This window comes from Patagioenas fasciata, unplaced genomic scaffold (assembly GCF_037038585.1).
Source record: "Patagioenas fasciata isolate bPatFas1 unplaced genomic scaffold, bPatFas1.hap1 Unplaced_1, whole genome shotgun sequence".
Taxonomy (NCBI): domain Eukaryota; kingdom Metazoa; phylum Chordata; class Aves; order Columbiformes; family Columbidae; genus Patagioenas; species Patagioenas fasciata.
This window is the reverse complement of record NW_027288510.1, coordinates 1,017,027-1,026,547: the sequence shown is the minus strand read 5'-3', so window position 1 is coordinate 1,026,547 and position 9,521 is coordinate 1,017,027. Positions and strand designations below refer to the sequence as shown.

The following is a 9,521-nucleotide window of genomic DNA, read 5'->3' as shown; positions in this document are numbered from 1 at the left end:
GTCAATCAGGCACTGCAAATGTTAGATGGAAAAGAAGGTACCATCTGTAACGGTTCTAGATGTGCATTTGGAGTAGTGCACACCTTTGGGAAAATCTGGGAAGAATGGGGTCTAATGAATAGCAAAGGGAAAGAATTGGTTTGTGAAGAACCAGTTGGACAAGTGTTACATAATCTGATGTCACCAATAGAAGTGGCTGTAGTGCATGATGTCCATTGGGACATCAGAGGGGAAACTCCTTTTGTGTCAGGGGAGATTGGTTATCAGATGAAATGGCCTGAGAAGCAGCCTTAAAACCTGAAGTGATAACTGTAAGTTATCTCACGCTTGAGGTCCTGGCCTCACAGGAAATTCCAGTTTTTGATGAAAAATGAGAAGAAGTCCTCCAAGAATTAGGAGCCAGGGAACAGAGTGGGAAATGGGTACTCCCAGATGGTAGAGAAATGTTAAATAAGCAAATCATGAGGGAGGTATCAGCGATTCTACATCAGGAGAGTTATTGGGGAACACAAGCAATGTGTGACGTAATACGGGAATTTATACTATAGCCAAGCAAATTTGTGAAAGATGGGTGGTTTGTAAAAGACTAAATAAAAAGGCACTTAAAAAGCAGCCTGCAGGAGGGCAGGGTCCAAGTTTACAACTCTCTCAAAATATTCAAGGTGATTGGCCTGTAGCTGGTCGAATTAAATACATACTAGTGTTGGTTGATCACCTTGCCAGCTGGGGAGAAGCTTTCCTCCTGAGCACTGCCGCAGCAGCAGTGGTAGCAAAAGTTTAATAACAGGTGGACCTCCACAGTTTGAAACTAAGGATTTATTTCTCAAAAACTGTATACTCGGGTTGTCTTGCCTATCTTCTCTCAGGCACAAGGCCGTCTGGCACAAACTCTGCCTTTAGAGTTTGCAGCTCACAAGTTTCAGCCTGAAAACTGGGTCCTGGTCAAATCCTGGAAAGAAACGGAAGCTTCAGCCAGATTGGGAAGGAGCATTTCAAGTTCTGCTGCTCACCGAGACAGTGGTACGACCAGCTGAGAAAGGGTGGACTCATTAGACACGGATTAAAGAGCCAATGGAACCTCCAAAGGACAATGACGAGTGGCAAGTATTGACAACTGATGACCCCCTTCGACTAAAGATACAGAGATGAAAATGAAATGAAACCTTTGGGGATTGTTAATCCTGTGTATGTAGAATTTACAAATGGGTTACTTAACAAACGTCACTGAAACTGAAGGTTCCCTAACAATTTGAGTAGATGATTGCCACATCCTTAACTGTGGGGATGTACAGAGCTAAAGAGAATGGAGTTATGAAAAGAAACGTGTCCAAGGGGCCTGAGTCTAAGGATGATTTAAAGAAGTGCACAGTTTTTGTTACTGTCTCTCATTGCCCCTCCTGGTACAGTGTTATTTGGAGCACAGAGTTTAGGGGATGGACAGTGAGCAATGAACGGTTATAGAGTTGCAAAGAAAAATGACCCTATCTAAAGGACAGTCTCTCCCAGGATGTGAGTCTCTGCAGTGCAACCCTTTGCTAATTGCAAGGCAGAGAGCAGATGATTCAGTAAGTGGGGTTTATGGATCACAAATAGACATTAGTAGAAAAGATGCCCTGGGAAGGTTCAACATATATGGAGGTACAAATGCCTGGGTAGAATGGATCAAATATATGGTGCAAAGCCTAAACGAGCAATTGCTGTGCCTGTGCGGCAGGAAGGCCTGTGGCCCAAGTGGTACCCTTCCCTCTGGGGTGGAGCGAAGATTGACAGGGGATGGAGTGCGTCTTAGCCTTATGCCAAGACTCTACGGCATGGAGAAATAAGTCGTGTCATACTCTCTCCCTACTGTTTCCAGCTTTGCAGGGAAAAATATCAAAATCCCCCTGGCATTTTCAGGAATAATTGAAAATCATACTGCCTGTCTCTCACGACGCGGCAGGAATGATACCAAGTTCCTAGGAACATGAGTAGGTGTGCAGAGACACGGGAAGTTGGTCCTCATATGTCCTCAAATGCTTCTTGAGTGGATCTTTGGTGGTACTGTGGGAAGATGACACTTCATTCCATTTTATCCCCCACTGGGAAGGTACCTGTGACGTCGTACAATTGGAAATTCCTTTTACCCTGGCATTTGAACACTGTGATCCATCAGGGCAACAGAAAAAGGAGTTGAGGGCTTTCCTCTGATGACAGGGTTTATTTCAATTAGATTGGGGTCCCCAGAGGAGTCCCCAAGGAACACAAAGCAAGAAGTCAAGGTAGCTGCGGGTTCTGAGTCCTTTTTGTTTTGGTAGGTAACTACAAACAAGAATGTAGACGGGATAAATAACATTTATTTATAAGTTATACTAGACAAGCAGTTAAATGAATCACCAAGCAATTAGATGCTACTAGTAGAATGGCATGGGAAAATAACATGGTCCCAGATACGATGTTGGCAGAAAAAGGTGATATATGTCTAACCACAGCTTCAGCAGAAGAATTGGCTGAGAATTCAGGTGTAGATAGTCCACTCATGGGATTGTTAGAATCTTGGTTTGGAATATTGAGAGAAATTACTTCTTTAATCGCAGTAACAGAAGCACTGATTTCTATAGCGTGCTACATCATTGCGTGTCTGCGAGGACTTGTTCAACACCTTATTGGACAGCTCTATCAAAGCAAGTGCCTTTAGGGCCACTGCCATGCTCAGATAAAATGATCCTGCTAGAAGAACAAGAAGAAAGAAGGAACAGCAAATGCATAACTCCAGAAGAAAAACGTGAAATCGTGTTGTCTAGGCTTGAAGCCACCTATACAACTGTATCATAAGAAAGTGCAAAACCTCCTCCATTTCAGTCCTGCAGCTCAGCACTAGTTTTTCCTCTTCCCTCCCTTTGTCCTGCTCCCTTTGCTTTCTCCCTTTGTTCCATATCCTTCTGCACAAAACCACCGTGACTCAGCCTAAGTAGATCTGCCGCTTATTCTTTTGTAGTGCCAGCAGATTGTGGAAGTAGAGTATAAAACCCATCCTTATGGAGAGATCTTTGCATTTTAGGCTTAGTCTAAGTGTCTCAAGTAGCCGGGGTTTTTGTTTGGGCCTAATCCATCAGGTCTGATGGCTTCCCTGCTCGTCTCCAGATGTATGTGGTAGAAAATATAAAGCAAGGAAACGTCCTTTGGCCCAGCCTTGCCTTATTTCCTTCTCATCCTGTTCTCTGTCCCAGCCTCTCTCACTGACCCCTCGTCTGGCTGCATGTCTCTTCTTTCCTCTCTCCTTTTCTCAAACTCTCCTGCTTCCTGGCTTTTGTCTTTCCATTCCTCCATTTCAGTCCTGCAGCCCGGCACTAGATTTTCCTCTTCCCTCCCTTTGGCTTGCTCCCTTCGCTTTCTCCCTCTGTTCCATATCCTTCTTTCCGACTTGTCTCTTGGAGACTTTTGGCCACGCTGGACCCAAGTCTGGGGATGTTTTGGAAACTTTTCCGAGGCCTCGCTGCTGACAGGGGGGACAGCAGGCAGTGACAGGCCCGGGGCTGACAGGCTCCCCCTCCCCTAGGGGGCGCTCGGCTGCCACACCCAGCTGACATAGAACCTTTGTCACAATGCCCGCTACCGTGGGGAGGATGCGGGCACTCTGCGGGTGACAGGGACACAGCCGGACTTGGTGTCAGCTCAGCAAGTTCTGAGTTCCCCAAAGAAGCTGAATGAGGTGTGTTTAATACAGTAAGGTGTTACGTATTCATAATGACCCCAGGAACGCCTCTACATATTCATAACCTTTCCCGCTTCTTCTTAAAATGAGTCCCAGGTGATCATTTCCGTAGTCTCCTCCTTGACCCCTCCCTGTTGCACCTGCGCAGTGCCATCTGGTGGTCTTGAGGAGGGTCTTTGGATGAAGGCTCCTTCAGCCTCGTCACAGTGACCTCTTTACCTTTGGCTCATTATGTTGAATGGACTGGAACCCAAGCTGCCAAGTCGATTGAAATCAGACTGGTTCCCCCCTTTTGCTGTAAATCTTTGTTATCTCGTCTTCTCAAGTTTACATCTAGGTGCTGTAAAACCTCTTACCTTGGCATTCGACGAGGTTCTGTTTTTTCTTAACATAATGGGTTAGTTAGTTAGTTAGTTCCCTCTGTCAGTTCCCCCCTTTTCGGGAAGGTTAGTAAATTCTTGTACTAACGTGATGATTCCCTATTTAACCTTTTCTCGGACCACAAGTAAGAAGGCTGCTTCGACAGGAGAAGACTTATCTTTCTCCCTCAAAGAACAAACAAATTCTCATGTTGAACAAAACATTCGTGTTGCTCTTCTGGGGCAGCTGATGACCGGGTGGCTGGTGCCCCGGCAGCAATGGCATCTGTTGGGCTGCAGCGGGAGCTCGCGCTCTTTGGCGTGGTGACCCCGCTCACTGCACTTCCTAGCGCTTTCCTTTTGGGTTTCTTCTTCCCAGTGCGATGGCCAGGTCCAGTTTGGTGTTATCTTTTAAAATCATTAGTTTATACCCCGTTCCTTTTGCTGCCATTTCAGGATCTATAGGCGTGCCTGAGATTTGCATGGCTTGGACTACTGAATGTATTAACCGAACAAAGCAGGGGGTCATACGTGGCTCAAACAGTAAACCCAGAAATGCACATACTATCATGAAGCCTATTTTCTTCCACCAGGCTCCCCCAAATAAGTTACCCCACCAATGGCTAGTAAGTATAGAATTCCATTTCTGTACTGGTACATGTGCAACGCGTTTTATCTCCTCTGCTATTTTCATTATGGCTTCCCCATCGTTATCTCTTTCCAAACAACACTCCGAAGTATTCGGTTTCCCACAGACGCCCCCCTCTCTTCAGCTAAAAGCCAATCTCACGCTCCCTGATTTTGGTACACTGCAGCTCTGGTCTGAGACAATTGTCTCGCTATGAGATTCGGTGCCTCAGCCGTCTGGTTGCTTATTATTTCAACCACTGCTTGCAACCGAATAATTTGGTTTAGCATATATATAGGGGTACGGGATCCCCAGTTTCCATCTTGGGCCCATGTGGCTGGATCATAGTATTCAGATATTCTTTGTGCAGGCCATTCACCATCTTTCCAAGTTTGCATTCCTCCTATGGGGCATTTATTAAACTCCTCTCTGTTTCAAGTTTTGTCTTGCACTCCCCCTCCATCTGAATAGCCCCTCCTACCAGCTTGTGTAAAACAGATGCTCTGTTCTCCCCTAGGGCAGGAGGCAGAGCCTACAGCGAGTCCACCTTTCTCTAGGTTAGTTGCTACCCATAATTTCTGCCCTTGGATTTCACACTTCTCCAATTTTGTTCTATCATAACATCCAGAATTAATACGAGTGTGATAATGTAGAACATACTGGGTTAGTCTTCCTATTCTCACACGCTCGTAGCATTTGGTACAGTGAGAGAGTGAGAGAAAATGGAATGCTCTTATTGTGGAAATGTGGGATATTTACCCCGAGGACGGCAACTGTTAGAAATGACTAAAGGAGGAAAACTCAATACACTTTGGAAAATCAGAGGGGCTGAAAATATTTGTGGTGTTTCTTTTTTGTGGGGCAACTTGTTTAAACCGCAAAGGGGCATGTAATTGGTAAAGTAGGAGGTAATGAGGTCTAGTTTTTAGTAAAAACAGAAGCTACCCTATCCCTTCTAAATTCTACCCGAAAAAGATCTAAAACTGAAGAAAGAGTTGTAATAAATGGGGTAGCAGGGAGGAAGGAGAGACAATTATGAATAAATTCCTATCTGTGATAATAAGAATTAAAAGTGTGTGGGGAAGGAATATATTAGTGGAAGATTCCCCAGCTTATTTATTAGAGACAAACGTTTTACAGGCTCTGGGTGTGGAAGCACAGTTACTGCCTGGGGGGGTGATAAGGAGAAAATTTGAGAGCTATTCTATTACCTGGAAGTTTGTGTTGGTTTTGGCCAGGGTGGAGTTAATGTTCTTTGTGGTACCTAGTATGGGACTATGTTTTTTGATTCGTGCTAAAAGCAGTGTTGATAATACAGAGATGTTTTTGGTACTGTTGAGCAATGCTTGCACAGGGTGGCCTGTTCTGCCTCCCACACTGCTCCACCAGCAAGTGGGCTGGGGGGAAGCGACAGCCAGTGGCACACTTATCTAAGCTCTTAGAGCCAGTGTCTTGAGTGTGTGCAAACTGCAGCAGTCACCGCTCTTCTGGTGAAAGAAAGCAGGAAATTAAACCCTGCTGCTTTCCTGCGGAGAGATGACAATGGGCTGCACCTCCTCATAGATGGGACTTCAGGGATAATTCAGGGGAAAAGACACAATGGGTGTGCCATCGTTGAAGGTGTGAGTGGTGAAATAAGAAACGGGCAGGTTACCTAATAACTGGTCAGCTCAAACATGCCAGCTATACGCTGTCAATCAGGCACTGCAAATGTTAGATGGAAAAGAAGGTACCGTCTGTAACGGTTCTAGATGTGCATTTGGAGTAGTGCACACCTTTGGGAAAATCTGGGAAGAATGGGGTCTAATGAATAGCAAAGGGAAAGAATTGGTTTGTGAAGAACCAGTTGGACAAGTGTTACATAATCTGATGTCACCAATAGAAGTGGCTGTAGTGCATGATGTCCATTGGGACATCAGAGGGGAAACTCCTTTTGTGTCAGGGGAAATTGGTTATCAGATGAAATGGCCTGAGAAGCAGCCTTAAAACCTGAAGTGATAACTGTAAGTTATCTCACGCTTGAGGTCCTGGCCTCACAGGAAATTCCAGTTTTTGATGAAAAATGAGAAGAAGTCCTCCAAGAATTAGGAGCCAGGGAACAGAGTGGGAAATGGGTACTCCCAGATGGTAGAGAAATGTTAAATAAGCAAATCATGAGGGAGGTATCAGCGATTCTACATCAGGAGAGTTATTGGGGAACTCAAGCAATGTGTGACGTAATACGGGAATTTATACTATAGCCAAACAAATTTGTGAAAGATGGGTGGTTTGTAAAAGAAGAAATAAAAAGGCACTTAAAAAGCAGCCTGCAGGAGGGCAGGGTCCAAGTTTACAACTCTCTCAAAATATTCAAGGTGATTTGCCTGTAGCTGGTCGAATTAAATACATACTAGTGTTGGTTGATCACCTTGCCAGCTGGGGAGAAGCTTTCCTCCTGAGCACTGCCGCAGCAGCAGTGGTAGCAAAAGTTTAATAACAGGTGGACCTCCACAGTTTGAAACTAAGGATTTATTTCTCAAAAACTGTATACTCGGGTTGTCTTGCCTATCTTCTCTCAGGCACAAGGCCGTCTGGCACAAACTCTGCCTTTAGAGTTTGCAGCTCACAAGTTTCAGCCTGAAAACTGGGTCCTGGTCAAATCCTGGAGAGAAACGGAAGCTTCAGCCAGATTGGGAAGGAGCATTTCAAGTTCTGCTGCTCACCGAGACAGTGGTACGACCAGCTGAGAAAGGGTGGACTCATTAGACACGGATTAAAGAGCCAATGGAACCTCCAAAGGACAATGACGAGTGGCAAGTATTGACAACTGATGACCCCCTTCGACTAAAGATACAGAGATGAAAATGAAATGAAACCTTTGGGGATTGTTAATCCTGTGTATGTAGAATTTACAAATGGGTTACTTAACAAACGTCACTGAAACTGAAGGTTCCCTAACAATTTGAGTAGATGATTGCCACATCCTTAACTGTGGGGATGTACAGAGCTAAAGAGAATGGAGTTATGAAAAGAAACGTGTCCAAGGGGCCTGAGTCTAAGGATGATTTAAAGAAGTGCACAGTTTTTGTTACTGTCTCTCATTGCCCCTCCTGGTACAGTGTTATTTGGAGCACAGAGTTTAGGGGATGGACAGTGAGCAATGAACGGTTATAGAGTTGAAAAGAAAAATGACCCTATCTAAAGGACAGTCTCTCCCAGGATGTGAGTCTCTGCAGTGCAACCCTTTGCTAATTGCAAGACAGAGAGCAGATGATTCAGTAAGTGGGGTTTATGGATCACAAATAGACATTAGTAGAAAAGATGCCCTGGGAAGGTTCAAAATATATGGAGGTACAAATGCCTGGGTAGAATGGATCAAATATATGGTGCAAAGCCTAAACGAGCAATTGCTATGCCTGTGCGGCAGGAAGGCCTGTGGCCCAAGTGGTACCCTTCCCTCTGGGGTGGAGCGAAGATTGACAGGGGATGGAGTGCGTCTTAGCCTTATGCCAAGACTCTACGGCATGGAGAAATAAGTCGTGTCATACTCTCTCCCTACTGTTTCCAGCTTTGCAGGGAAAAATATCAAAATCCCCCTGGCATTTTCAGGAATAATTGAAAATCATACTGCCTGTCTCTCACGACGCGGCAGGAATGATACCAAGTTCCTAGGAACATGAGTAGGTGTGCAGAGACACGGGAAGTTGGTCCTCATATGTCCTCAAATGCTTCTTGAGTGGATCTTTGGTGGTACTGTGGGAAGATGACACTTCATTCCATTTTATCCCCCACTGGGAAGGTACCTGTGACGTCGTACAATTGGAAATTCCTTTTACCCTGGCATTTGAACACTGTGATCCATCAGGGCAACAGAAAAAGGAGTTGAGGGCTTTCCTCTGATGACAGGGTTTATTTCAATTAGATTGGGGTCCCCAGAGGAGTCCCCAAGGAACACAAAGCAAGAAGTCAAGGTAGCTGCGGGTTCTGAGTCCTTTTTGTTTTGGTAGGTAACTACAAACAAGAATGTAGACGGGATAAATAACATTTATTTATAAGTTATACTAGACAAGCAGTTAAATGAATCACCAAACAATTAGATGCTACTAGTAGAATGGCATGGGAAAATAACATGGTCCCAGATACGATGTTGGCAGAAAAAGGTGATATATGTCTAACCACAGCTTCAGCAGAAGAATTGGCTGAGAATTCAGGTGTAGATAGTCCACTCATGGGATTGTTAGAATCTTGGTTTGGAATATTGAGAGAAATTACTTCTTTAATCGAAGTAACAGAAGCACTGATTTCTATAGCGTGCTACATCATTGCGTGTCTGCGAGGACTTGTTCAACACCTTATTGGACAGCTCTATCAAAGCAAGTGCCTTTAGGGCCACTGCCATGCTCAGATAAAATGATCCTGCTAAAAGAACAAGAAGAAAGAAAGAACAGCAAATGCATAACTCCAGAAGAAAAACGTGAAATCGTGTTGTCTAGGCTTGAAGCCACCTATACAACTGTATCATAAGAAAATGCAAAACCTCCTCCATTTCAGTCCTGCAGCTCAGCACTAGTTTTTCCTCTTCCCTCCCTTTGTCCTGCTCCCTTTGCTTTCTCCCTTTGTTCCATATCCTTCTGCACAAAACCACCGTGACTCAGCCTAAGTAGATCTGCCGCTTATTCTTTTGTACTGCCAGCAGATTGTGGAAGTAGAGTATAAAACCCATCCTTATGGAGAGATCTTTGCATTTTAGGCTTAGTCTAAGTGTCTCAAGTAGCCGGGGTTTTTGATTGGGCCTAATCCATCAGGTCTGATGGCTTTCCTCCTCGTCTCCAGATGAATCTTGTACAAAATATGTAACCAAGGA

General features: G+C 44.7%; 1 pseudogene; it reads left to right on the top strand.

The window, feature by feature from the left end:
• The window catches only part of LOC139825464 (uncharacterized), a 347,351-nt pseudogene that overhangs the window by 67,255 nt on the left and 270,575 nt on the right, over positions 1–9,521 (top strand).